Source organism: Zea mays, chromosome 9 (assembly GCF_902167145.1).
Source record: "Zea mays cultivar B73 chromosome 9, Zm-B73-REFERENCE-NAM-5.0, whole genome shotgun sequence".
Taxonomy (NCBI): domain Eukaryota; kingdom Viridiplantae; phylum Streptophyta; class Magnoliopsida; order Poales; family Poaceae; genus Zea; species Zea mays.
Genome location: NC_050104.1, coordinates 149146100 through 149151878, shown reverse-complemented (window position 1 = coordinate 149151878; position 5779 = coordinate 149146100).

The following is a 5779-nucleotide window of genomic DNA, read 5'->3' as shown; positions in this document are numbered from 1 at the left end:
AGCAACACATTATAATCATGCCATACCACCTCATGGACATAGGGCTGAATACTATTCGGCCACAAGAGAGCCTGAGGGGTATAGGGCAGGAGCTGGTGACATTAATAGGACACCTAACACATACCTCAAACATACCTGGGAGGAAAGCCGACAGAGTAATGTCAGGAAACCTGAAATCTCCACCCACAAACTCAATGGATGGTCGCCAGACATGGCAGAGAGGGTCAGAGACGAGGTAGCCGGGATGTTCAGGGACAAACTCGGTGTTAGTGTGTCAGGTACAGGGCAATCGTATCGGAAGCCTTATAGCCATTGATTTGACACCGTGCCATACCCACAAGGAACTAGAATACCAGACTTCTCTAAGTTTTCTGGTGAAAGTGGGAAAAGCACACACGAACATATAAGCCAATTCATAGCACACTTGGGAGAATTGGCTGATGGGGAAGCCTACCGCGTTCGTTTATTCTCGTTGTCCCTTACTGATACTGCATTTGCATGGTACGCAGCTTTGCCACCAAACTCTATTAACTCTTGGGAAGAATTAGAGCAGAAATTTCATGAACACTTCTTCTCAGGAGAACATGAGTTAGAATTGGCTGACTTAGCTTCAGTCCGACAGGGGCCTGAAGAATCAGTTAATGACTATATCCGGAGATTCCGGGACACTAGAAACCGACGCTTTCAGATTCATGTCGTAGAAAAACAACTGACAGGGCTAGCTTTCAATGGGTTGCGACCCTACTTAAAAGAAAAATTAGATGGCACCCAATTCTTTTCACTAGTGCACTTACACCAGCGGGCTATGACCTGTGAAAGCCGAAGTAAGGAAACATCAAAATCGGCTAGCCATAAGATGCATCTAGTGGGATACGATAATTCGGACGATGAATCCACGGATGTATACACCGCCGAACTGGTTTGGCCAGGACAGGCTAAACCTTCAGCGTGTTCTGCTTTACAGTCGATTCGAAAGAATCGACAAGAGGAAGTTAAGTTTACTTTTAATGTTGCCAAATGCAATAAAATATTTGACGAGTTACTGAAAAACGGCAACATTAAATTAACTCATACTATTCCTCCTCCTGATGAATTAAAGAGGCGTGCTTATTGTAAGTGGCATAATTCCTTTTCTCATGCCACCAATGATTGTAATGTTTTTCGTCGACAGATACAATCGGCCTTAAATGAGGGTCGATTGGCTTTTCAGGAGATGCAAGTAGACACACAACCCTTTCCTGTTAATACAATAGAACTCACATGCAAAAAGGTCTTGGTTCGGCCCGAAATAGCCGATAAAGGCAAAGGCAAGGGCATCGTCATCAGCAATCCTCGCATGTCAGATATATCACAAAAGGAGATTGCTCGAAAGGCTTCGGACGAGAAGGCTAAAAGGTCCGAAGACGTCGGGGGGCAGGCACATTTAATAAACCAAACACATCAGCCTAGCCCCAGCATCGTAGATGGTCCGGCACCTACGTGCGGACAATCCGGTGCTCAGACAAACGGTCCGGCTAACTCAGCCGGACAGTCCACCTATGACCAAAGGCGTCAACCTCTACACAAAGCAAGGAAAAAGACGCAAGGTCAAGGCACATATAATCGGCTGATCAAAGCCGATCCTACTTTTGATCAGTTGCTCTCCAAAAATACTAGCAAAAAGACTGTTCCACGTGATCGGTCAACAAAGAAACCCCGGTCACCTGCTAAAACAAAACGGTCAAACAAAACGACCCGAAAGGCGACACAACAAGCATCGCCTATTCATTCTATGAGACCAGGGTACTTTCCACCTATTTACTCATCGTCGATATATTATCCTGTTCAAACATGGAATGGCACGATGATGAATCCATGGTACATGTATAGTCCCTTCATCTATCCAGACTGGGGGGCACCTCCATTCTATTCCTTTTGATCCATTGATCAAATGGTCACGACCGAGAAAGATACAATCCGAAACAGCCTTTATATTGGTGCTTTATTGAATAATCTCCATATCGAAAAGCCGGTGACCTACATCAGGTTTAGTTCATATGCTTTTGGTTCGTCAACCTTCACCAAAAGGCAGGGGGACATATGTTGAGCTCTAAAAAGAGCAGTGCGGACGGTCCGGCCCCGAGGCCGGACGGTCCGCGGTCCGGACTGTCCGCGGTGGTGGCGCGGACGGTCCGCGCGCGCGCAGAGTCAGTTAGGGTTCCTAGTTTCTCGCGGGATTTGTTACCTAAAACCGTGGGATTAACTCAGGAAACAGTTGGAAACGGATCCAGACCTCCCCTTTATATAGATGAAGGGCTACGACCGATTGAACCCCCAACAATCGAACCAATATCACTTCTATCTCGCATTTATTTTCAGCACAATTAGGAGTAGTTCTAGTCTAGTTCTAGTTTAGCCCTAGTTTAGTATTCCAATCCCCAAATTCTCTGCCTCTCCTCGACTCTACGTCGATTAGAGGAGTCTAGGTCGGTCTGCCCGAGCCTAGACAACTCCTAGGATCTCTCCTCCCCGACGGGGTCCCTCCCGGGAGCGAGATCCAGGCGCCGCCGGCGATCTTCCGCCGCCCCTGCGCACGCGCGGACCGTCCAGCCGTCAGGCAGGGGATCCTAGCTCCTGCACCAGGTCGCGGACCGTCCGACCCTGTGCCACGGACCGTCCGCGTCTGACCAGGGAGCACCGCCGCCTTGCGCCAGGTCGCGGACCGTCCGGCTCTGTGCCACGGACCGTCCGCGTCTGACCAGAGAGCACCGCCGCTGGTTCTTTTGAGTGATTGGCGCCTCTAAAAAGATGTCAACATATTATAATTATAGTTATATTTATGCCCCTAAATAAAAATTCTGGCTTGACATCCTACCGATCTTGTCGTGATGGACGTGAATGGGGGGTCACCTACAAAATCGATCCGTGTGTCCGTGACCATCTTTTGAGCTAGCGAGAGCAATCAAGCACAATTGACATGTTCATGCATCGCAATCAAGCACAGTGACTATACGGGCCGAAGCAGCAAAGCTGCAAAAGGCTCTCAACCAATCAAACGAACCATTGTCGCATGTTCCATCTCCTACATCTTGAAAGCCCGTATATCAAATACAGCCCATTGGACCCAACCAGGCAATCAAAGCAAGCACATCTACTTTAATAGGCTCAAGAATGGTACGCCCAATCAGTAAAACTAAGCCCATTGCAGGGACAAATGCATCGTGCGGAGCACAGATGATCTAAACACGAGGTCTCAAATCATGGGGTGCTGGTGCTCCCATGAAGATCAATGGATGAAATGAGGGCTCTTGGTCAACACCCAGTATGAAGTAGCTACACTCGCTAGGCTTGTGCCCTGCAATAAGCACGATTTTTTGCGGAAAATACAGTGCGAAGGTAGAGTGGTTAGCCTGTTTCGTTTGACTTTGTATCTATGAATTACAGTTGTAGCACTCTAAACAGTCGGCTTTAATTTGAAGGAAACATCCCAGTTTAATGGAACAACAACCTCCAAAGATTAGTTAGGTAGAGTAATAGAGTACTCTACTCACATTCTCACAAGAATCCGTAATCATGGCTACATACATGTAGATTCAGCACTGCGGCCTGCAGGTCTGCGGTATGCTTCCGATTAGGGCAGCTCGAGTGCACCAGGGGCGGCAAAAACTCCCAACCAGCCATCGCCTACGAGCTGCTGCTAGTTACGTTTAGGGCTGGCAAAAACTCCCAACCAGCCATCGCCTACGAGCTGCTGCTAGTTACGTTTAAGGCTGGATGAAAAATTCGTATCTCGTTAATTTGCTCGACTCGGCTCGATAGTGGCTTGACTCGACTCGTTTATAATTTGTAACGAGTTGAGCTTGTATTTCAACTCGTTACGATAACGAGCCAGCTCTAGCTGGCTCGTAAGCTGACTCGCGAGCCAAACGAGTTGGAATAATTAGTCATATCATAATAATCTCCGATCCAAAATAGTTAATCTCGTTCTTTGTTGAGTCTGGAATCTTAAGTTGCAAACTCTATTCTTTTTTCTAAATAGATCTCCTTCTTTTCTTTTGCTACATGTTTTTATATCCGTTCGTAGACACTAGACATGGTATTATTGAGCTTGCTCGCAAGCTAAACGAGCCAGCTCCAGTTAGCAAACGAGTCTTGCCAAGTTGGATTTTTAGCTCGTTAACGTAACGAGTCGAGCCGAGCGAACTCGTTATCTTAACGACCCAGCTTGAGTCGAGTTGAGGCGAGCTGAACCAGCTCGATATACACCCCTAGTTGCGTTTATACGTGTACAAACGGGCCACCTGGCCGAGTGAAGCCGGTCCGATTTGGGCCTGGCCTGCATGAAAAACCGGACCGAGCCTTCTAAGACCGCAGGCTCATTTTCTTTCATGGCTCCGATCCGTTATGGGCCTAAAAGGGCTAGACCGGCTCGATAAGCACGATCAAAAGTGGGCTAAATGTGTTAAGTGGGCCTAGCATTAAACGAGTTAGGCTAGGTCGAACTACCATGGTCCCATTTTATCTGTCTGGGTACAATCCGTATATTTTTGTCGGGCCGACCCGGGCCGATATAAGGTGCCCTGCAGCTTTATCGTGCCATCCAATGCAATCGCTCAGCAACACATTAATTCTATTTACGTTATCGGGTTTATTCAGAGCCATAGACCCAAGAAAAGATGCACGTGTGCATAGGTGTACATTCGAGCTGCCCGGTCCGGTCTGATCCGACTTAAGCCCAAAAAATTCTAACGTCGGTCTAAGCATGGACCAAAATTTCAGGTCATGTGACCGTGCTTTTCTTTTCGTGCTTTCGGCCAACCCAGCAGATCTGGTCTAAATGTAGACCTCTACGCGAGTGCACTGATTAAAAACAACAACAATCCTAATCCTGCAGCGCTGCAGCTTTATCGTTCGTGCCATTGGTTCCAGGCCATTCCTTGGACAACATTCGCTCTACTCATCACGAATTGTAAGCTCCACCGGAGAGGGAATATATTCATGGCAGCGCCAGCTCGTACGTGGGACAAAAATGGGCTCCCAAGTCCCAATCGATTCGATTGCAGCTAGTGGAAACGAAGGGACGATGCTCACTGGAAAAGAGGGCGACAAAGAAAGTGGCTTTCTGAACTGAGAATACGTTTGCCCCACTTGCTTCCGACTTTTCAGTGGTCCTCGTCGCCAGAGCTCGCCAGGTTGGCATGTACACATGAGAGAGCACACATCTGTTGAAGGTAACTTAGGCTATCCTTATTCATACTATTCTAAATTTCTACCTTTAAAAGAATATTCAATTCTAGTCAGCAAAATTCTTTATTTTTTATCATAATTCTTTAAACTCATGTTTAATTTATATCTCAACCTTATACAAACTACCACATTTTTTACCAACATATATAAAAAATACTCACTATGGCCCCAGCACCCACTCCTTTGCTTTTACCCCCACTCGTACGGTACAATGGATAGAGTTACGAGCAACCTTTACGCTAGATATAGCGTCCACAACTACGCTACAGTAAACAGAGTAGCGCATCCAATCAATTGTTGCGGCAAAATTTCCACGCTATCCTTTACCGTTCACGAGTGCGGCTAGCCTTATAGTTGACGCGATCCTGGTATGTTCCAAAGATCTGGGGCTTAATCGGACGTCGTAGATGTGCTTATTCCCGTGGTTGTGTTATGGTATGACAATCCATTCCTTTCTGCGTCGCTAATGTTAGGCCTTGCTCGATTACAATAGATGGAATATCACCATGAATTTAATGTGGATATGGATTGAGTGATTCTATACCTCACACCC